Genomic DNA, 24,793 nt, shown 5'->3' with positions numbered 1-24,793 from the left:
CCAAAAAGCTCCTAATTGCCCTGACATCACTGGGTGGAGGTAGTTTTTCAATAAGTTCTACTTTAGCTCTGTCAACCTCAATCCCTTGGTTAGAAACTTTGTGACCAAGGACTATTCCTCCTGTCACCATAAAGTGACATTTCTCCCAGTTCAAGACCAGATTGGTCTCTTGGCATCTTTTCAATACCAAGGCGAGGTGATGTAGGCAACTAGGGAAGGAATCTCCGAATACCGAGAAATCATCCATAAAAACTTCAATAAATTTTTCTATCATATCTGAAAAGATAGAAAGCATGCAGTGTTGGAAAGTCGCAGGTGCATTACATAGCCCAAATGGCATGCGCCTGTAGGCAAACACTCCATATGGGCAAGTGAATGAGGTTTTCTCTTGATCTCTGGGATCAACCACTATTTGGTTATATCCTGAATAACCGTCGAGAAAACAATAATATGCGTGCCCTGCAAGTCTTTCCAACATCTGATCCATGAATGGAAGGGGGAAATGATCTTTTCATGTAGCCTTGTTGAGCTTCCTGTAGTCTATGCACATCCACCATCCTGTGACTGTCCTTGTAGGAATTAGTTCGTTCTTCTCATTGGGAACCACAGTAATTCCTCCCTTTTTTGGGACGACATGCACGGGGCTAACCCAGGAGCTGTCTGAGATTGGGTAAATTACCCCCCTTGCCATAACTTCATAACTTCCTTCTGTACCACTTCCTTCATGATTGGGTGCAACCTCCTTTGGGATTGAATGGATGGTTTGGCATCATCTTCTAGTAGTATCTTGTGCATGCATATGGTCGAACTTATCCCCTTCAGGTCAGCAAGTGTCCAACCAATGGCATCCTTGTGCTGTCGCAGTACTTTGATTAGTTCATCCTCTTGATCTTTGCTGAGGCATGAGTTTATGATCACTGGGTAATTTTCATTTTCTCCTAAGTATGCATATTTGAGAGTAGGTGGCAGTGCTTTGAGTTCAAGTTTAGGTGCTTCTGACTTTTCGTTCTCTTCCTTTGGTGCACCTGGTATGCCAATTTCTGTTGTTGCAACCTCTTCACTTGATGTACACTCTTCCTCTATTATTCTTTCGGGCTCTTCAGACTCTTCTTCTTCAAAACTCTCATGCACCTCCTCTTCAAGTGAGTCCAACCTCATACATTCCCCCAGTTGTTCTTGTGGGTAACTCATGGCCTTGAACACATTGATCGTCATCTTTTCATTGTGTAATCTCAGGGTGAGATCTCCTTTTTGTACATCAATGACAGCTCCAGCAGTGGCCAAGAATGGCCTTCCCAGGATGATGGAAGCATTGGCTTCCTCCTGCATGTCCAGCACTACAAAGTCTGCTGGGAAGATAAAATCTTCCACTTTCACCAGCAAATCTTCTACGACGCCATACGGGAACTTGAACGATCGGTCTGCCAATTGTAAGGCCATCTTTGTTGGTTTAGCCTCCTCAATCTTCATCTTTCTCATCATAGCTACCGACATCAAATTGATGCTGGCTTCTAAGTCACAAAGAGCCTTTTCCACTGTGATTTCCCCTATAATACAAGGGATCTGAAAACTCCCGGGATCCTTCAATTTCTGGGGTAGTTTGTGCTGAATGATAGCACTACATTCTTCGGTTAATATCACAGTCTCGTTGTTCTTCCAGCTTCTCTTCTTAGTCATTAGCTCCTTTAAAAACTTGGCGTAGAGTGGCATTTGTTCTATTGCTTCAGCAAAGGGTATGTTGATTTGTAGTTTCTTGAAGATTTCCAAAAATCTCAAAAACTGGTTGTCATCCCCCTTCTTCTTTAATTGCTGAGGATATGGGACTCTTGGTATGTCTGGCTTCAATACTTCTTCCCCTTTTTGTGAACTCAGATTAGGAACTTGAGCTCCATCATGCTCTTCTTCCTCTTTATCTGAGTCCTTTTCTTGTGGTTTCTGGGGGGTTTCCTTCAGTTCCTTCCCACTCCGAAGGGTAATAGCCTAACACTCCTCCCTTTGTGTTGAGCTAGTATTACTGCGAAGGTTGTGGCTGGAAATTTGCTTGAATAAGTAGCCAATTTGTGTCTCAAGTTTCTTGATGGCAGCATCCTGATTCTGCATATTGGACATCACTTCTTCTCGGAACGCTTTACTATCTTGAATCTCTTTACCTATGCCTTCAAGTAGATTCTCAATCCTTAAGAGTCTGTCATCAAATGATTGTAGATTGGGATTAGAGGTGGAAGGATGAGGTAAGTTATTTTGGTTTTGATATGGATATGGAGAGGTGTTGTTATGGGAGTGTTGATATGGTCTAGATGTGAAATGTTGGTGAGCTGCATTATTGTTGGGATTTGAACGTCTTTGATCTAGGCCTTGGTCTTGTTGATTTTCCCACCCAAAGTTTGGGTGATTCCTCCATCCAGGGTTATAGGTCTTAGAGTATGGATCATGGTTTTGCCTAGGTGAATTCCCAATGTAGTTGGCTTGCTCCTGACTACCCTCTGCTTCTTCATTCACTCCTTCTTGGGTTGTTGATGAAGTAGTGATTGCTGCTACTTGGTTCCTCTCCATCTTCTTGGTGAGGTCAGCCAGCTGCTGGGTAATGAGCTTGTTTTGGGCCAGCAGAGCATCTATATTGTTTAGCTCCATTACTCCTCTAGTGTTGCCTCTTTCAGAAGCATAGAAATAATCATTCTCTGCTACTGTTTCAATGACATCTATGGCTTCCTCAATGGTCTTCTTCCTGTTCAAAGATCCTCCGGATGAATGGTCTACGGCCTTCTTTGACTCATAAGAGAGCCCTTCATAGAAAATGTGCAGCTGCACCCATTCGTTGAACATGTCAGGTGGACACCTCCTTGTCAGGTCCTTAAACCTCTCCCATGCTTTATACAGAGTCTCACTATCTTGTTGCCTAAAAGTTTGGACCTCAGCTCTCAGCCTATTGATTCATTGAGGAGGGTAAAATCTTGCTAAGAATTTGTTCACCACATCTTCCCAAGTTGTCAAGCTCTCCTTCGGGAAAGACTCCAGCCACTTGGCTGCCTTATCCTTGAGTGAGAACGGAAATAAGAGCAGTCTATAGGCGTCAGGATGAACACCATTAGACTTCACTGTGTCACATATTCTCAGGAAGGTGGTTAGATGTTGATTGGGGTCTTCTTGGACACTTCCTCCGAACGAACAGTTGTTCTGAACAAGGGTGATGAGCTGTGGTTTTAGTTCAAAATTGTTGGCGTGGATGGTTGGCTTTTGAATGCTACTTCCACAGTTTCCTGGGTTTGGATTGATGTAAGAGCCTAAAACTCTTCTATCCTCCCCAGCATAATTTTCTCGACCTCCTCCGCCATGGTTGTGAGTCTCTTCTTCATGATGGTTTTCCATGTTTTCTTCCATGTTTGGTTCAAAGTATTCCTCTTCTTCCTCAGCACCAACTACTCTTTTTCCTCTTGCTTCCCTCCTTAATCTCAAGAAGGTCCTCTCAGGTTAAGAATCAAAGGAAGTTGAAGCCCCGCTTCTTCTCCCTGTCATACAACCAACAAGTACAAGCAAGGAAAATAGATGCAGAAAGTATTTCTGTCAGAATGACTGTTAGTGTGAGTGATGCAGTATATCAAACAGTTAGTGGGTTAGTGAAATGAATGGTAAATAACTAAAAACGAAAAAGTAGGGGGAAGGGAAGAAATTAACTAAAACTGAAAGTAAATTACTCAAACAGAAAATTAAATAAAACAAAAATAAAATGCTCAATCTAGTGATCCTCCAATTTAATCATTGTTGATGCACAATCAATCTCCGGCAACGGCGCCATAAACTTGATGCACGGAAAACTTGTCTCATAACAAATTTCCTTCGGCAAGTGTACCGAATTTGTCGTCAAGTAAAAACTCACAATAGAGTGAGGTTGAATCCCACAGGGATTGATTGATCAAGCAACTTTAACTAGAGAAATATTCTAGTTGAGCGAATCAGAATTTGAGTTGAGAATTGCAGAAAATTAAATGGCGGGAAAGTAAATAACAGAAAAGTAAATGCTGGAAATAAAGAGCTGAATGTAGATGACGAAAAGTAAATTGCAGAATCTTAAATGGGAATGGGGTAATTGCTCATAAAAGTAAATGACTGAAATTAAAGAGAATGGGTAAGATCAGAAATGGGGAGTTCATTGGGCTCAGGAGATGTTGCATTCTTCGGATCAATTTCATTTTCATCTCTTCCTCAATCAATGCACTCATTGATCTCCTTGGCAATCTTAAGTGATCGAATTACAATTCCTTGTAATTCAATCTCTCAAATCTTGATCAATAGCCAATTCTTTGGTCAATTGCTCATGAGAAGAGATGAAGTATGGTCACTGATTATACCACATGCATTTCCCAAATCAAGTGTTGAGAGGATTATAGTCACATATCCATCCAAACCCAATTTGGTCCAGCATGAGAAAGCATTTCTAGCATGATCTCTTCATTCCTCTTTCAAGGTTCAGAAGGGATCCAAGTTTGAATAGCTTCTTTTCCAAGATAACTACCCAATTGGATGAAGATCGAAAGCTTTCAAGTAAAATCAAGAGAAAAGATAGAAGAAGAATAATGAAAACTAGTATTGATCCATCAAATCACAACAGAGCTCCCTAACCCAATGAAAGGGGTCTAGTTGTTCATAGCTCTGGAAAATGAAAACAAAGATGGAGAATACATTGTGAAACTAGAAGTGCAGAGAAAGTAAAATACAGAGAGTAGTTCTATGCCAAGAGACTCCCTATAATTTCCAACTCTCCTTTTCAATTCAAAGCTACTCCTATATATACTACTCTTCTGATCTTCTAGTTGGCTCTTCAAGTCTTGGGTATGGGCCTTTGGATCTTGAGTTTGAAGCAGGTATCTTCTTTATTGGGCTTGGCTTTACTTGCAGAGAGAAAGTGTGAAGTGGGCAGAGACTTTAGCTCAGGACATTAGTGGTGTTAACGTTCAGTGAAAATATGGGTTCGAGAACGTTAGTGACAATTACCTTTTTCACTAACATTCCTCACCAAAGTAAGAGCCACGTTAACTTCAACGTTAGTGGCACAAACGTTGCCACTAACGTTGCCTCTATGTCCTTCGCACACGTTATTGGGACTCACCTTTCCCAGTAACGTTGAGAAGTCTCCCCCTTCCTTACGTTAGAGTCCATGTTAACTTAGTTAACGTGGCTCTTTTAACGTAGGCTTGCCAACCTTCGAGAACGTTAGTGACACTTACCTTTGTCACTAACGTTCTAATGAGCCCTTAGCTCCCACGTTAGAGTCCACGTTAACTAGGTTAACGTGGCCTCTAACGTGGCTGTGCTAGCCATCTCCAACGTTAGTGACAAAGGTGAATGTCACTAACGTTGGCTCATCATCTCTCCTACTCACGTTAGCTTCCATGTTAACTAAGTTAACGTGGGAGTTAACGTGGCTCATTGTGGCTTGTGTGGGCTCCTTCCAACGTCAGTGACAATGTTAGGTGTCACTAACGTTGGCGATCACCTTCCTTCTTCACGTTAGCTTCCACGTTAACTAGGTTAACGTGGGAGTTAACGTGGCTTATTGGGGCTTGTGTGGGTTAATCCCAACGTTAGTGACAATGTTTGGTGTCACTAACGTTGTCGACCACCTACTTTCTTCACGTTAGCTTCCACGTTAACTAGGTTAACGTGGGAGTTAACGTCGCTTATTGTGACTTGGCCAATGTTAGTGACAAAGTTGAATGTCACTAACGTTGGCTTCCCCTTTACTTCTTAACGTTAGAGGCCACGTTAACTAAGTTAACGTGGCTCTTAACATGGCCACTTATGAGCTTGGTCCAACGTTAGTGATAATGTTAAGTGTCACTAACGTTGGCTCCCTTTCCTTTCTTCCACGTTAGAGTTCACGTTAACTTAGTTAACGTGACTCTTAACGTGGGCAATGATGGCTTCGAGAGCGTTATTGGTGATTACTTTTCTCATTAACTTTGCAAGTTACTCCGATTCCACGTTACTGCCCACGTTAGTGTAACTAACATAGCCACTAATGTGGTTCTTCTTTGCTTCCTTTGTCCTGAAATCAAGCAATCAAGTGCATCAAAGTTCTGGTCCAAGTCATGGGAAATGCAACATCAAATTTGTCATAAAATTCATGCAAAATCCTCATGAAATCATGTAAAGTGTACAATGTATGCTTGAATCAAGATGTAAGTGAATATCTACCCAAAACTAGCTTATTTTCTAAGGAAATGCATGAAACTATCCTAAAAACAGTAAAGAAAAGGTCAGTGAAACTGGCCAAAATGCCCTGGCATCACTTGCCATGGAAAGGAGTATGAATGATTGGATGAAGACAATAAGAAAACAGAAGTTTAGAAGGAACAAAGCATCTCCATACGCTTATCTGAAATTCCTACCAATGAATTACATAAGTATCTCTATCTTATTTTATGTTTTATTCATATTTTATTTATCAATTCTCCATAACCATTTGAATCCTCTTGACTGAGATTTACAAGATGACCATAGCTTGCTTCAAGCCGACAGTCTCCGTGGGATCGACCCTTACTCACGTAAGGTTTATTACTTGGACGACCCAGTGCAATTGCTGGTTAGTTGTGCAGAGTTGTGATAAAGAGTTGAGATTACAATTGTGCGTACCAAGCTGTTGGCGCCATTGATGATCACGATTTCGTGCACCAAGTTTTTGGCACCGTTGGCGGGGATTGTTCGAGTTTGGACAACTGACGGTTCATCTTGTTGCTTAGATTAGGTAATTTTATTTTATGTTTAAGCTTTTTACTTCTTATTTTCGAAAAAAATTTCAAAAATACAAAAAAAATTTCTATTCTGTTCTTCAGATTTTTAAGAATGAATTCTAGAGTTTCATGATGATTTGTTGAAGTCTGGCTGGTTGTGAAACCATGTCTAAACTTTTGGACCGAGGTTTCAACTTATCATCACAAGAGCTTATTGATTTCTATCAATTTTGCTGTTGAAAGTAATGATCTGCTAAAGCTTGGCTGGCCATTGGCCGTGTCTAGTGTTTTGGACCGAAGCTTTCACTGAAAGCTTGGCTGGCTAGTAAGCCATGTCTAATTTCTGGACCGGAGTTTTAGACTAACATTGCAATGATTCCTAGAATTCTCATTAAAAATTTTGAATCCCTTTTTTTTCCTTTCCATATAATTTTCGAAAAATCACAAAAAAATTTTATAAAATCATAAAAATAAAAAATATTTTATGCATCTTAGTGTCAATTTTTAAGTTTGGTGTCAATTGCATGTCTTTCTTCTTCTTGCATTTTTCGAATATATGTAATATGTTCTTCATTGATCTTCAAGCTGTTCTTGATGATTCCTTAGCTCTGATCTTTAATTTCTCTTATTTTGTGTCTTTTGTTATTTCTCATATGCATTTTCAATTTGTTATGGTCCTTAGTATACAAACTTCTAAGTTTGGTGTCTTGCATGCATTGTTTATTTGATCTTAGTTGCATCCTTTTTATTATTGTGTCTCATCATTAAAAATTCAAAAAAAAAATTTCAAAATTGTGTCTTTTCAAGTCAATAACACAGAGAATTGAAGATTCAGAACATTCAGTAGAGGAATCACACAGAAAAAGCTAGGCGTTCAAAACGCCCAGTGAAGAAGGACAACTGGCGTTTAAACGCCAGCCGGGGTACCTGGCTGGGCGTTAAATGCCCAAAAAGGTAGCATTTTGGGCGTTAAACGCCAGAATGGATGCCATTCTGGGCGTTTAACGCCAGGAGGACACTAGAGGGAAGATTTTGTTTTTAATTCAAATCTTTTTCAAATTTTCATAATTTTTCAAAATCAAATTTTCTTCAAATCATATCTTTTCAAAATCAATTTCTTTTCAATTTTTTTATTACTATTTTCGAAAATCCTTGCTACAATTAGTGATTTAATTCAAAATTTTCAAGTTATTACTTGCCTATTAAGAAAGGATCAAAAGTTTTAATTCTAGAATCATATCTTTTAATTTCTTGTTGGTCAAGTAATCAACTTTAATTTTAAAAACTTTCTTCTTTTTAATTTGATTCTCAATCATATCTTCTCAATCATATCTTATCAATCACATCTTTTTCAAAATTAAGTTTCAATCATATCTTTTTGAATTCTAATTTCAAAATCTTTTTCAAAAATCACTTAATTTCTTTCCCAATCTTAGTTTTCGAAAATCATTTACCAAATTTTCAAAATTTCTCTTAATTATTTCAAAATCTTTTACTTTATTTTCGAAAATTCTTCCCCTCTTCTCACATCCTTCTATTTAAAGGACTAACACCTCTCCATTATCAACAATTCGAACTCTATCTCTCTTGATAAGTTCGAATTTTCTCTTCTCTACCTCATCCTTCTATTTTTATTTTCCTCTAACACCTCAAGGAATCTCTATACTGTAACATAGAGGATTCCATATTTTCTTCTCCTCCCTTTTCATATGAGCAGGAGCAAGGACAAAGGCATTCTTGTTGAAGCTGATCCTGAACCTGAAAGGACCTTGAAGAGAAAGCTAAGAGAAGCTAAAGTACAACTCTCTATAGAGGACCTAACAGAACTTTTCAAACAAGAAGAAGCCATGGCAGCCGAAAACAATAACAATGCCAACAATGCAAGGAATGTGCTTGGTGACCTTACTGCACCTACTCCTGACTTCTATGGGAGAAGCATCTCAATCCCTGCCATTGGAGCAAAAAACTTTGAGCTTAAGCCTCAATTAGTTTCTCTGATACAACAGAATTGCAAGTTTCATGGACTTCCATTAGAAGATCCTCATCAGTTCTTAGCTGAATTCTTGCAAATCTGTGACACTGTCAAGACCAATGGGGTTGATCCCGAGGTCTACAAGCTTATGCTCTTTCCCTTTGCTGTAAGAGACAGAGCTAGAACATGGTTGGATTCACAACCTAAAGAAAGCCTGAACTCTTGGGAAAAGCTAGTCAATGCCTTCTTGGCAAAGTTCTTTCCACCTCAAAAATTAAGCAAGCTTAGAGTAGAAGTCCAAACCTTCAGATAGAAAGAAGGTGAATCCCTCTATGAAGCTTGGGAAAGATACAAACAATTGATCAGAAGGTATCCTTCTGACATGCTTTCAGAATGGAGCATCATCGGTATCTTCTATGATGGTCTATCTGAACTGTCCAAGATGTCACTGGACAGCTCTGCTGGAGGATCTCTTCCTCTGAAGAAGATGCCTGCATAAGCTCAGGAACTCATTGAAATGGTTGCAAATAACTAATTCATGTACACTTCTGAAAGGAATCCTGTGAATAATGGGACAAGTCAGAAGAAAGGGGTTCTTGAAATTGATACTTTGAATGCCATATTGGCTCAGAACAAAATATTCACTCAACAAGTCAATATGATTTCTCAAAGTCTGTCTGGAATGCAAGCAGCAACAGGCAGTACCAAGGAAGCTTCATCTGAAGAAGAAGCTTATGATCCTGAGAACCCAGCAATGGAAGAGGTGAATTACATGGGAGAACCCTATGGAAACACCTATAATCCTTCATGGAGAAATCATCCAAACCTCTCATGGAAGGATCAACAGAGGCCTCAACAAGGCTTCAACAACAATAATGGTGGAAGAAATAGGTTTAGCAATGGCAAACCTTTTCCATCATCTTCTCAGCAACAAACAGAGAATTCCAAACAGAACCACTCTGAATTAGCAACTGTAGTCTCTAATTTAATTAAAACCACTCAAAGTTTCATGACTAAAACAAAGTCCTCCATTAGAAATTTGGAGGCACAAGTGGGTCAGCTGAGCAAGAAAGTTACTGAACTCCCTCCTAGTACTCTTCCAAGCAATACAGAAGAGAATCCAAAAGGAGAGTGCAAGGCTATCAACATAACCCACACGGCCGAACCTGGAGAGGAGGAAGAGGTAGTGATTTCCACTGAGGAAGACCTCAATGGACGTCCACTGGCCTCCAAGGAGTTTCCAAATGAGGAACCATGGGAATCTGAGGCTCACACTGAGACCACAGAGATTCCATTAAATTTACTTTTGCCATTCATAAGCTCTGATGAGTATTCTTCCTCTGAAGAGGATGAAGATGTTACTGAAGAATAAGTTGCTAAGTACCTTGGGGTAATCATGAAGCTAAATGCCAAGTTATTTGGTAATGAGACTTGGGAGGATGAACCCCCCTTGCTCACCAAAAAACTGGATGACTTGACTAGGCAAAAATTACCCCTGAAAAGACAAGATCCTGGAAAGTTCTCAATACCTTGTACCATAGGCATCATGACCTTTGAGAAGGCTCTGTGTGACCTAGGGTCAAGCATAAACCTCATGCCTCTCTCTGTAATGGAGAAGCTAGGAATCCTTGAGGTACAAGCTGCAAGAATCTCACTAGAGATGGCAGACAATTCAAGAAAACAGGCTTATGGACTAGTAGAGGATGTCTTGGTAAAGGTTGAAGACCACTACATCCCTGCTGATTTCATAATCCTAGATACTGGGAAGTGTATGGATGAATCCATCATCCTTGGCAGACCCTTCCTAGTCACAGCAAGAGCTGTGATTGATGTTGACAGAGGAGAATTGGTCCTTCAAGTGAATGAGGACTCCCTTGGGTTTAAAGCTTAGGGATCTCCTTCTGTAACCATGGAGAGGAAGCATGAAAAGCTTCTCTCAATGCAGAGTCAAACAAAATCACCAGATTCAAACTCTAAGTTTGGTGTTGGGAGGCCACAACCAAACTCTAAGTTTGGTGTTGAGAGGCCATTATCATGCTCTGAGTATCTGTGAGGCTCCATAAGAGCCCACTGTCAAGCCACTGACATTAAAGAAGCGTTTGTTGGGAGGCAACCCAATTTTACTTATCTATGTTATATTTCTATTTTCCATTGTTATTTTATGTTTTCTGTAGGTTGATGATCATGTGAAGTCACAAAAACAATTGAAAAAGTAAAAAAAAAAACTAAAAAACAGAATGAAAAACAGCACACCCTAGAGGAGAAGCCTACTGGCATTTAAACGCCAGTAAGGACAGCAGAATGGGCGTTAAACGCCCAGTCTGGCACCATTCTGGGCGTTTAATGCCAGAAACGGGCACCAGACTGGCGTTTAACGCCAGAAAAGGGCAAGAAGCTGGCGTTAAACGCCAGAAATGGGCAGCAACCTGGCGTTTAACGCCAGGATTGGCAGCAGAGGGCGTTTTGCATGCCTAATTGGTGCATGGATGAAAAATCTTTGACACCTCAGGATCTGTGGACCCCACAGGATCCCCACCAACCTCAACTCACTCTCTCTCTTCTTCACACCTTTTCATAATACTCTTTCCCAAATACCCTTCACCAATCCATATCCATCCATCATAAACCCCACCTACCTCACCATTCAAATTCAAAACACTTTCCCTCCCAAACCCACCCATACATGGCCGAACCCAAACCCTCCCTTCACTCCTATATAAACCCATCTTCACTTCTTCATTTTCACACATCTTCAACACTACTTCACCCCCTTGGCCGAAACACTAACCCACCTTCCTCTCCTCTATTTCTTCTTCCTCTACTCTCTTCATTCTTCTTTTGCTCGAGGACGAGCAAACCTTCTAAGTTTGATGTGGTAAAAGCATTGATTTTTATTTTTCCATAACAATTTATGGCACCTAAGGCAGGAGAAACCTCTAGAAAGAGGAAAGGGAAGGCAAAAGCTTCCACCTCCGAGTCATGGGAGATGGAGAGATTCATCTCAAAGGTGTATCAAGACCACTTCTATGAAGTCGTGGCCAAGAAGAAAGTGATCCCCGAGGTCCCTTTCAAGCTCAAAAAGGGTGAATATCCGGAGATCTGACATGAGATTCGAAGAAGAGGTTGGGAAGTTCTCACCAACCCCATTCAACAAGTCGGAATCTTAATGGTTCAAGAGTTCTATGCCAATACATGGATCACCAAGAACCATGATCAAAGTGTGAACCCGGATCCAAAGAATTGGCTTACAATGGTTCGGGGGAAATACTTAGATTTCAGTCCGGAAAATGTAAGGTTGGCATTCAACTTGCCAATGATGCAAGGAGATGCACACCCCTACACTAGAAGGGTCAACTTTGATCAAAGGTTGGACCAAGTCCTCATAGACATTTGTGAAGAGGGCGCTCAATGGAAGGGAGATTCAAGAGGAAAGTCGATTCAACTAAGAAGGCATGACCTCAAGCCCGTGGCTAGGGGATGGTTGGAGTTCATCCAACGCTCAATCATTCCCACTAGCAACCGGTCTGAAGTTACTATAAACCGGGCTATCATGATCCATAGCATCATGATTGGAGAGGAAGTAGAAGTTCATGAGGTTATATCCCTAGAACTCTACAAGGTGGCGGACAAGTCCTCTACTTTGTCAAGGTTAGCCTTCCCTCATCTTATTTGTCACCTTTGCAATTTAGCTGGAATTGACATAGAAGAAGACATCCTCATTGATGAGGACAAGCCCATCACTAAGAAAATGATGGAGCAAACAAGAGATCCCACTCGTGGACAAGAGCATGAGGAAATTCCTCATCATGAAATCCCTGAGATACCTCAAGGGATGCATTTTCCTCCACAAAACTATTGGGAGCAAATCAACACCTCCTTAGGAGAATTAAGTTCCAACATGGGACAACTAAGGGTGGAGCACCAAGAGCATTCTATCCTCCTCCATGAAATTAGAGAAGACCAAAGAGTTATGAGAGAGGAGCAACAAAGGCAAGGAAGAGATATTGAGGAGGTCAAGCACTCCATAAGATCTTCAAGAGGAAGAACAAGCCGCCATCACTAAGGTGGACCCGTTCTTTAATTTCCTTGTTCTTTATTTTCTGTTTTTTCGAATTTTTATTCTTTATGTTTATCTATTTTGTGTTTTTATTACATGATCATTAGTGTCTAAGTGTCTATGCCTTAAAGCTATGAAAATGAATCCATCACCTTTCTTAAATGGAAAATATTTTTAATTGAAAAAGAAAAAGAAGTGCATGAATTTCGAATTTTAAAACAGTTTAGTTATTTTGATGTGATGGCAATACTTTTGTCTTTCTGAATGAATGCTTGAACAGTGCATATTTTTTCAATTTGTTGTTCATGAATGTTAAAATTGTTGGCTCTTGAAAGAATGATGGAAAAGGAGAAATGTTATTTGATAATCTGAAAAATCATAAAATTGATTCTTGAAGCAAGAAAAAGCAGTGAAAAGCTTGCAAAAAAAATATATGCGAAAAAAAAAAGAGAAGAGAAAGAAAGAAAAAAGCAAGCAGAAAAAGCCAATAGCCCTTTAAACCAAAAGGCAAGGGTAAAATAAAAAAGGATCCAAGGCTTTGAGCATCAGTGGATAAGAGGGCCTACAGGAATAAAATCCTGGCCTAAGCGGCTAAATCAAGTTGTCCCTAACCATGTGCTTGTGGCGTGAAGGTGTCAAGTGAAAACTTGAGACTGAGCGGTTAAAGTCGTGGTCCAAAGCAAAAAGAGTGTGCTTAAGAGCTCTGGACACCTCTAATTGGGGACTCTAGCAAAGGTAAGTCACAATATGAAAAGGTTCACCCAGTTATGTGTCTGTGGCATTTATGTATCCGGTGGTAATACTGGAAAACAAAATGTTTAAGGTCACGGCCAAGACTCATAAAGTAGCTGTGTTTAAGAATCAACATACTGAACTAGGAGAATCAATAACACCATCTGAATTCTGAGTTCTTATAGATGCCAGTCATTCTGATCTTCGAAGGATAAAGTGAGATGCCAAAACTGTTCGAAGCAAAAAGCTAAAAGCCCTGCTCATCTAATTAAAACGGATCTTCATAGATGTTTTTGGAATTCATTGTATATTTTATTCTTTTTATCCTACTTGATTTTCAGTTGCTTGGGGACAAGCAACAATTTAAGTTTGGTATTGTGATGAGCGGATAATTTATACGCTTTTTGGCATTATTTTTAGTATGTTTTTAGTATATTTTAGCTAGTTTTTATTATGTTTTTATTATTTTTTAAATAAAAATCATATTTCTGGATTTTACTATGAGTTTGTGTGTTTTTCTGTGATTTTAGGTATTTTCTGGCTGAAATTGAGGGACCTGAGCAAAAAACTAATTCAGAGGCTGAAAAAGGACTGCAGATGCTATTGGATTCTGACCTCTCTGCACTGGAAGTGAATTTTCTGGAGCTACAGAAGTCCAATTGGTGTGCTCTCAATTGCGTTGGAAAGTAGACATCCTGGGCTTTCCAGAAATATATAATAGTTCATACTTTGCCCAAGATTTGATGGCTCAAATTGGCGTTCAAATTCAGCATAGAAATTCTGGCGTCAAAACGCCAAAACTGGCATAAAAGCTGGAGTTAAACGCCCAAACTGGCACAAAAGCTGGCGTTTAACTCCAAGAAAAGTCTCTACACATGAAAGCTTTAATGCTCAGCCCAAGCACACACCAATTGGTCCCGGAAGTGGATTCTGCATCATTTACTTATTTCTGTAAACCCTAGGTTACTAGTTCTCTATAAATAGGACCTTTTGCTATTGTATTTACAGACTTTTGATCTTCGATTAGTCTTATGCTATCTTAGACCTTTATGAGGGCTGGCCATTTGGTCATGCCTAGACCTTGTTCTTATGTATTTTCAACGATAGAGTTTCTACACACCATAGATTAAGGTGTGGAGCTCTACTGTTCTTCATGAATTAATACAAAGTACTACTGTTTTTCTATTCAATTCACGCCTACTTCTTCTCTAAGATATAAACTCGTTCTTCAACTTGATGAATGTGATGATCCGTGACACTTATCATCATTCTCACCTATGAACGCGTGCCTGACAACCACTTCCGTTCTACATGCAATCAAGCTTGAATGTGTATCTCTTGGGTTTCTAATCTAAGATTAGAACCTTCGTGGTATAGGCTAGAATTATTGGCAGCCATTCCTGAGATCTGGAAAGTCTAAAATTTGTCTGTTGTATTCCGAGTAGGATCTGAAAAGGGATGACTGTGACGAGCTTCAAACTCGCGAGTGTTGGGCATGTGATAGACGCAAAAGGATCAATGGATCCTATTCCAACATGATCGAGAACCAACAGATGATTAGCCGTGCGGTGACAATGCATTTGGAACATTTTCACTGAGAGAACAGGAAGTAGCCATTGACAACAGTGATGCCCAACATAGAGCTTGCCATGGAAAGGAGTTTGAATAATTGGATGAAGGCAATAGGAAAGCAGAAGTTTAGAAGGAACAAAGCATCTCCATACGCTTATCTAAAATTCCTACCAATGAATTACATAAGTATCTCTATCTTATTTTATGTTTTATTCATATTTTAATTATCAATTCTCTATAACCATTTGAATCCGCCTGACTGAGATTTACAAGATGACCATAGCTTGCTTCAAGCCGACAGTCTCCGTGGGATCGACCCTTACTCACGTAAGGTTTATTACTTGGACGACCCAGTACACTTGCTGGTTAGTTGTGCGGAGTTGTGATAAAGAGTTGAGATTACAATTATGCGTACCAAGCTGTTGGCGCCATTGATGATCACAATTTCGTACACCAAGCTTCATCAATGATAGCTTTAGCAGTTGCTAGGAAAGATCTTCCAAGAATGATGGTTTCATCCTCATCTTCCCCAGTTATGAAGTTTGCAGAGATGTAAAGGTCTTCAACCTTTACCAATACATCCTCTACTAAGCCATATGCTTTCTTCATTGATTTGTCTGCCATCTCTAGTGAGATATTTGCAGCTTGTACCTCAAAGATTCCCAGCTTCTCTATTACAGAGAGTGGCATGAGGTTTATACTTGATCCTAGGTCACACAGAGCCTTCTCAAAGGACATGGTGCCTGTGGTGCAAGGAATTAGGAAGTGTCCGGGATCCAGAAGCTTCTGAGGTAGCTTATGCTGTACCAAAGCATTGAGTTGTTTGGTAAGCACTGGAGGTTCTTCTGTACCAAATAACTTAGCATTCAGCTTCATGAGAGCTCCTAGGTACCGAGCAACTTGCTCTTCCCTAGTGTCCTTATCCTCATCAGAGGATGAGTATTCATCAAAACTCATGCACTGTAGGAGTGCATGCAAAGCAACCTCTATGGTCTCTACATGAGTCTTGGCTTCCTTTAATTCTTGGATAGGAATTTCTTCAGTAGGTGTGCCATTACTGGCATTCAATGCCAGCTCTGGTGGTTCTTTAGGCATTGAACGCCCATCATGCAGCCCTTCACTGGTGTTTAACAGTAGTTCCTTTGCCAAGTTGGGCGATGAACGCCCAGGATGGACCTCCTTCCTGGCATTCAACGCCAACTTTGATGCCTGTTTGGGCGTTGAATGCCCAGTGAGGTATTCTTCACTGGCGTTCAATGCCATCTTCTGTGCTAGCTTGGGTGTTGAATGGTGCAGAATTTGCAATCCACAAACTAACCAGCAAGTGCACCGGGTCGTACCAAGTAATACCTCAAGTGAGTAAGGGTCGATCCCATGAAGATTGATGGATCAAGCAACAATGGTTAAGTGATTGGCTTAGTCAGACAAACAGAAAATGCTGTTTGAAGGTTCAAAAGCATTAACAGTAAATTCAGAATATCAGAAAGCAAGCAGTAAACAAGTTGTGAATAATATATGGAGAAACAGTTAAGGCTTCAGAGATATCTATCTTCCGGATTAACTTTTCTTACCAACTATTTTAATCATGCAAGATTCAATTCATGGCAAACTATGTGACTAAACCCTAATTCCAGACCTTTTTAGTCTCCTCTAACCTTCATCAACTGCCAATTCCTTGGTCACTTGATTTCAATTAGAGGGTTAAGTTCAATTCTAGTTTATATGCCATAGAAATCCTAATTATCCAAATATAAGAGGATTATATGTCACGTATCCTGTTAAGTCCAAATAATTAGTAGTTTAGGAGAAATTGTTTTCAAGCTATTGTTCAAGTAAAGAGCTTTTCCAAGTTTTACAAGAACTCAATTAGAACAAGGGTCATACTTCCGTTCCACCCAGATTCATAAGATAAAGAATGAAAACAATTCTTGAAATTGAAATCAATACATAAATTAAAATAGAATAGTAATAGTATTAATCCATAGAATGAACAGAGCTCCTAACCTTAACAGTGGGGGTTTAGTTACTCATGGTTCAGAGAGAAAACTAGGATTTTGTAAAACTGTAAATTGCAGAATGAGGTAGAAGAGAAGAGATGAAAGAAGGGCTGATTATTTTCCCTTTTATATCTAATCCTAATTAATGTAAAATATATTTCCTAAAAACTAAATAATATCTTTTCCTAATTCTAAAACTAATAAAAGTTTAAATCAAAATTAATTTAATTGATTCGTGCAGCCTTTGGACGTGAATGAGGACCACTTGGGTTAGAAGAGTTGACGCCGAACTTGGAAGAATCCAAGTTCGGCGTGGACTAAGCAGCAAGTTCCCCTTTACTTCTTCGCTTGTGGCGCCAAACTTGAGTGAACTCAAGTTTGGCATGAGGTTGGTGCGTGCAGCTTTCCTTGAAATTCTTGTGTTGGCACCGAACTTGAGAAAACTCAAGTTCGGCATGGAGATGGCAGTGCAATTTCTCTTTGGAAGCTTTGAGCTGGCGCCAAACTTGAGGAAGCGTGAAGTGGTCCATACGAAATGGAAGAAAACGGTATACTATTATATATCATTGGAAATCTCTGGAAGTTTTCTTTCCAATGTCACTAGAATCACGTCAATTGGACCTCTGTAACTCAAGTTATTCCTGTTTGAGTGCAAGGAGGTCGGGGTTGACAGCATCATTCGCTTTCTTCCTTTACTGCTACAAAACTCTGTCAAATCCATCCGAATGCTACGTGAAATAAACAGAAGTTGCAAACAACTCAAAGTAGCATTCATAGTGGCTAAAGATAATTAAATCTTGATTAAACTCAACAATTTGAGTACAAATTCACTAGGAAAAGATGGAGAAGATGCTCACGCATCACAACACCAAACTAGAATTGTTGCTTGTCCTCAAGCAACCAAAACTAATACATGATTAAGATGTGAATTTGCATGAGAAGTGAGAATTCAATTAGGCACATGTCTCTTCTTGAAGTGGGGTTTACCTATTGTAATTCTAAACAATTTTGGCATCTCACTCTCCTTTAAATCAGAGGAATGTCACTGTCATTCAGAATTAGAATCCAGATCATATTATGAATTCTTTGATCATTTATACTTTAGTTTAATCCTTGAACACAGAAATTTTCTTTTAATTATCTTTTCTTTAGTTCTTTGCACCTTGAGCCTAGCCGTGATTTTAAATGTTTTGTCTCAAGCTTCACTTGACACAAAATACCACAAGCACTTAACTGGGGAACTCTCTTTAAGTTCTGATTTTTCTTTCAGTTACTCCCAGACAGTGGTGCTCAAAGCCTTTGGCATACTCTGCTAAATGCACTTGATCTCGACTCTTAGTGCTCTGTCTTAAGGATTACTTGACACAATTACACCACAAGCATATGACTAGGAGAACAACTCTTTGAGCTTTTAATCATGTCAGACCTCCCTAGTCATTGATGCTCAGAGCCTTGGACCTTGCTCTTATTTTTCTTTTGCTGTTTCTTTTGCTTCAAGGATTAAGCTTTTGTTTACTTCAGAGAATTCATAATAGTTCTCTAAATTCCTGTTCGATATGTACTGTTCATGTCATGCATTCAGAATCACAAATAATACCACCATATTTAAGTAAATAAGACTACTCTTAAATATAAACTCAATTTCTCATGCAATATATCACTTCTTTTTCTTTTGAATTCAAGCTCAGTGAGCAATACATGAGACAATTTTTTTTAACTAAAAGCAAATGACAGAATGAAACTAAATCTAAGAACTGAAAGTACTAAAGATCATGCAGGCAATCAAAGTAACAGAAAATAGAAGACAACAAAATAAGAACGGAAGGGGAAATAGAATGAAAGGAACTCAACCACCTCAGTTATGCTAGTGTGCTCCTCCATGAAGAACATTCATCTCCCCATGGTGCCACTGATGATAAGGTAAACAGAGAGCACGCTCCACAACACCAAACTTAAAAGTTTGCTTGTCCCCAAGCAAAGAAAAACTCCAGGATGTAAAAAATTTCTTTTAATTGATCCTGTTCCTGTTCTAATAACTCTGCATGACCAAACACATGTAAAACATGAAAAAATTCTAAAAAAATTGAGATAAAGTAATTTAAAAACAAAACTAAAATAACTATAATGCTAAAATCAAAATAACTATAAAATTAAAACCAAAGTAACTACAAAACCAAGGATACTAGTAGTTGGGTTGCCTCCCAACAAACGCTTCTTTAATGTCACTAGCTTGACACTTGATTGTTGAATTTTTTTCTTCTTCTTCCAGTTGGTTAAAAGAAATGTTTCCAAGGGGGGAGAGGTGAAAATTAGTGCCCCTTGATATAAATTCCTCCTAACAAGCTTTCTTTTATTGTGGTTAACTTGATTCACCTTGCTTGTTGGGGTAGAGGTTGGATTGTTTTTTGCTGACCTTCTCTTTTTCATGGATATTTTCTTCTGTTTCTTGGTCACAATCCCCTTTTCAGTGCTTTCCTTGGTTGCCTTCACTTCTCTAATTTTAAAATTTAGATGTTGTGTGATGGTTGGAGTGTACCCTTCATCAAGAATTTCTTGAATTGGTGGTTCAAGAAACTCACCCTCTATGCCACTCTCTGCTTCATTGGAGTGTAGATTCCTATAATTGTTTTCATCCTTTACAACCTCCTTTGTTTGTGTATCTTCCTTTTTTGTTTGTGCATCATCCTCCTTTGTTTTTGCATCTTCCTCTTCTTCCATGTGTAAGGGTGGAGAGTTCTCTAATTCACTGGAGTATGAACTACTTTGATTGATTTCCTCACTTTCTTTCATAGGATCTTGCATTATATCTCTTAGAAAAGAATTTTCTTGTTCCTCTTTCTGGAGTTTGATAATCAACTCCACATATTTCTCTACATTTTTTACACACATCCTTATATCATGTATGAATTCTTTCATGAGAAGCTCAAGAGATGATGGTTCTTGATATGAATAAGGAGATGGTGGCTCTTGATATGAATATGAAGGAGATTATGGTTCTTCATAAGAGTAAAAAGAGGATAGTTCTTGGTATGAATAGGGAGATGGTGGCTCTTGATATGGGTAGAAAGATGATGGTTCTTGATATGGAAAGAGAGGTGGTGGTTCTTGGTATGAATATGGAGATGGTGGTTCTTGTAGTTGGAACATGGAGCACTGAAGTTTCTTTGGTTTTGACTTTGCCAACCAAAATTTGGGTAGTTCCTCCATCCACAATAATAAGAATCATTCCTTAGGTGTGAGTAATAACCCATGTGATCTCTCTCCATTATTTTTCCTTAGCACAAAGCACCAAACAGAATTAAACGCACCATATGGTAAACAGGCAAGCAAAGAAGAGAGAACATAAAGGAAAATAAAATAAAATATGAAAGAAAACAAAAATAAAAAGAAATAAAATAAAGAAAATAAACTAAATAATTAAGAAAATAAAATAACTACTAAGCAAAAAGGAGTATAAAATTTAAACTCAATAAATAAAATAACTAGGAAGAATAAAATAACTAAGGGAACACGAAACTTAATTTCAGAAATTAAGAGAAAAAAATTAAATAAAATAAATCAAAATAATTTTTTTTAATTTTAAAGAAATAAGTTAAATGAAATTAAAGCAAAAATGCCTAATCGAAGAAATCAAACAACCAGTAGTTGTCAATCACAGTCAATCCCCGGCAACGGCGCCAAAAATATGGTGTAGAATTTACAATCCACAAACTAACCGGCAAGTACACTGGGTCGTACCAAGTAATACCTCAGGTGAGTGAGAGTCGATCCCACGAAGATTGATGGATCAAGCAATAATGGTTAAGTGATTGGCATAGTCAGACAAATAGAAAATGGTGTTTGAAAGTTCAAAAGCATTAACAGTAAATTCAGAATATCAGAAAGCAAGCAGTAAACAAGTTGTGAATAATATATGGAGAAACAGTTAAGGCTTCAGAGATATCTATCTTCCGGATTAAATTTTCTTACCAACTATTTTAATCATGCAAGATTCAATTTATGGCAACCTTTGGACGTGAATGGGGACCACTTGGGTTAGAAGAGTTGACGCCGAACTTGGAAGGACTAGGCAGCAAGTTCCCTTTTACTTCTTCGCTTGTGGCGCCAAACATGAGTGAACTCAAGTTTGGTGTGAGGTTGGTGCGTGTAGCTTTCCTTGAAATTCTTGTGTTGGCATCGAACTTGAGAAAACTCAAGTTCGGCATGGAGATGACGGTGCGATTTCTCTTTGGAGGCTTTGAGCTGGCGCCAAACTTAAGCTTTCTCAAGTTTGGCATGAAGTGGTCCGTATGAAATGGAAGAAAAGGGTATACTATTATATATCAATGGAAAGAGCTAGAAGTTAGCTTTTCAATGCCACTAGAATCACGTCAATTGGACCTCTGTAACTCAAGTTATTCTGGTTTGAGTGCAAGGAGGTTGGGGTTGACAGCATCATTCACTTTCTTTCTTTTCTGCTATAAAACTCCGTCAAATCCATCCGAATGCTACCTGAAATCCAACTCATTTTCTCTAGATTCGGCCTCATCCTCAGTGGTGATGGCCTTGCACTCTTCTCTTGGGTTCACTTCAGTGTTACTGGGAAGAGTGTCAGGAGGAGTCTCAAGGATTCTCTTGCTCAGTTGACCAACTTGTACCTCCAAATTTCTAATAGAGGATCTTGTTTCAGCTATGAAACTATGAGTGGTCTTAGAGAGGTTGGAGACCATAGTGACTAAGTTAGGAAGGCTGTGCTTAGGAGTCTCCATATTCCCTTGAGAATATGGGAATGGTGGCCTGTTGTTAAACCTATTCTGGGTTCTTCCACCTTGATTATTATTGAAGCTTTGCTGAGACTTCTGTTGATCCTTCCATGAAAGGTTAGGATGGTTCCTCCATGAGAGATTGTAAGTATTTCCATAAGGTTCTCCCATGTAATTCACCTCATCCATGGTGGGTTGGTCAGAATCATAAGCTTCTATTTCAGAGGAAGCTTCTTGAGTGCTGCTAGCTGCAGCTTGCATTCCAGTCAAATGCTGAGAAATCATATTGACCTGCTGGGTCAAAATCTTGTTCTGAGCCAATATGGCATTTAGAGTGTATACTTCAAGAACTCCATTCTTCTGAGCTACCCCATTATTCACAGGGTTTCTCTCAGAAGTGTACATGAATTGATTGTTTGCAACCATCTCAATGAGTTCTCTTACCTCTTCAGGCATTTTCTTTAAGTGGAGTGATCCACCTGCAGAGCTGTCCAATGATATTTTGGACATCTCAGAAAGACCATCATAGAAGATACCTAGGATAGACCATTCTAAGAGCATGTTAGGAGGACATCTCCTGATCAGTTGCTTGTATCTTTCCCAAGCTTCATAGAGGGATTCACTTTCTTTCTGTCTGAAGGCTTAAACTTCCACTCTGATTTTGCTCATCTTCTGAGGAGGAAAGAACTTGGCCAAGAAAGTATTGACTAACTTCTCCCAAGAGTCTAAGCTCTCTTTAGGTTGAGAATCCAACCATATTTTAGCTCTGTCTCTAACAGTAAAGGGAAAGAGCAGAAGTCTGTAGACCTCAGGATCCACTCCATTGGTCTTAACAGTGTCATAGATTTGCAAGAATTCCACCAGGAATTGGTGTGGATCTTCTAGTGGAAGTCCATGAAACTTGCAATTCTGTTATAAAAGAGAGACTAACTGAGGCTTAAGCTCAAAGTTGTTAGCTCTAATGGAAGGTATGAAGATACTTCTTCCATAAAAATCAGAGGTCGGTATGGTGTAGTCACCAAGAACCTTTCTTGCATCTCCTCCATTATTAGTATTGTCTGCCATGTCTTCAGCTTCTTGTTCGAAATTTTTTGAGAGGTTTCTTCCAGAGTGTTGTGCTTTAATATGTTGTAAACGCCTCCTTAGAGTTTTCCCAGGTTCAGAATCAGGTTTAAAGAGAGGCTCTTTATCTCTGTTCCTGGTCATAAACAAGAAAAAGAAAACAAGAAAGAAGAAGAATGGGAGCTCTATGTTTAAGAACAGAGGACTCCTTGTGAGATGTGAAGAAGAAAGAAAAGAAAAATGAAGATAGAGAAGAGAAAAGAAGAATTCCAAAAGAGAGGGATAGAAATTCAAAAATTAGAAGTAAAAAGAGAAAATATTTTTGTTTTTATTTTTATTTATTAATTAAATTCGAAATAAAACTAATTAACTAAAAAGATTTGAAAATTAAATTATGAATTTTTGAAAAAGAAAAGAGAGAAATAGAGAATATATTTTCGAAAATTAGAAGAGAGAAGAATTAGTTAGGAAGTTTTGAAAAAGAAGAAAGAGAAAACAAGTAACTAATTAAGAAAAGATTTGAAAATAAGATAAGATAGAAGATTAGAAAAGATTTGAATTTAAAATTTAAATTAGAAAAGGTGAGATGGAAGTTAAAAAGATTTGAAAAATATTTAATTTTAAAATTTGAAATTAGAAAAGATAAGATAGGAATTTGAAAAAGATAAGATTTAAAATTTGATTTTTAAAAAAGATTTGATTTTGAAATTTTAAATTTTAAATTTTAAATTTTAAATTTTAAATTTTGAAATTGAATTTTAAAATTTGAATTTGAATAAGATAAGATTTTTTAATTTTAAAGAAATATAGAAAGATAAGATAGTAATTTGAAAAAGATATGATTTTTGAAAAGATTTGATTTTGAAAAGATTTGAATTTGAAATTTAAAACCAAGATAAGATAAGATAAAAATTTGAAATTAAAATTTGAAGTTTTTTGTTGATTTTTGAAAATTAATGCAAAGATAAGAAAATATATTTAAATTTTTTTATTTTTGAATTTAATGAAGAAAGAGAAAAACAACAAAAAGACACCAAACTTAAAATTTTTAGATCTAAGACACCTAGAATTCGAAAATTGCAAAGAAAAATACAAAGAGATACCAAACTTAAAAATTTTAACATCTAGACAAAAAGAAAAATAAGAAAACTTTGAAGATCAAGAAGAACACCAAGAACAAAACTTAAAGAATTCAAAGAAAATAAGAACATGCAAAGGATACCAAACTTAAAAATTTTGAAAACCGAAGATACAAATTTGAAAATTTTAAAAGAAAAGACACAAGAAGACACCAAACTTAAGAATTGACACAAGACTCAAATAAAAGACACTATTTTTGAAAAATTTTTGGAAAAAAGACTTAAGAAATTCAAAAAAGACTCAAACAAGAACAAGAACAAAGGCTCAAACCAAAGATAAAGATTAATAAAGAAAAGAAAAGATTTTTGAAAAGATTTTTTATTTTTTTATTTTTTTGAAAAAAAGAAAAATAAAACACTCAATCAAAATTAAAAACAATACGTAATCTAAGCAACAAGATAATCTGTTAGTTGTCCAAACTCGAACAATCCCCGGCAACGGTGCCAAAAACTTGGTGCATGGAATTACACTTCACACAACTGAACCAGCAAGTGCACTGGGTCATCCAAGTAATACTTGAGTGAGTCAGGATCGATCCCACGAGGATTGTGATTTAAGACAAGCTATGGTTATCTTGTAGATCTTAGTCAGGCGGATAGAAAAGTTGTTTATTTGTTTAAAGCGCATAAAAGGAAAATAAAGAAAACGTTACTCAATTGATGGTGAAAGCAATGATAAGAAGATGGTTAAGGCTTGGAGATGCTTTGTTCTTCTGGATTAATTCGATCTTACTGTCTACTCTAACTGTGAATGATTTCTTCTATGGCAGGCTGTATGTGATCAACGCCTTT

The 24,793-nt window shown here is 38.1% G+C and overlaps 2 non-coding genes across 2 annotated transcripts; both read left to right on the top strand.

The window, feature by feature from the left end:
* Positions 1–2,821: 2,821 nt before the first annotated feature.
* Positions 2,822–2,925, top strand: LOC148547612 (small nucleolar RNA R71). Its single transcript, XR_015897785.1, has one exon. It is a non-coding gene; the product is annotated as a small nucleolar RNA R71 (small nucleolar RNA).
* Positions 2,926–22,354: 19,429 nt separating this feature from the next.
* On the top strand, positions 22,355–22,463 carry LOC148547611 (small nucleolar RNA R71). The gene has a single exon (XR_015898656.1). It is a non-coding gene; the product is annotated as a small nucleolar RNA R71 (small nucleolar RNA).
* Positions 22,464–24,793: the final 2,330 nt, after the last annotated feature.

The sequence above is a fragment of the Arachis ipaensis genome, chromosome B8, assembly GCF_059453495.1.
Source record: "Arachis ipaensis isolate K30076 ecotype BB chromosome B8, ASM5945349v1, whole genome shotgun sequence".
Taxonomy (NCBI): Eukaryota; Viridiplantae; Streptophyta; class Magnoliopsida; order Fabales; family Fabaceae; genus Arachis; species Arachis ipaensis.
This window is presented reverse-complemented; position numbering and strand designations above follow the sequence as displayed.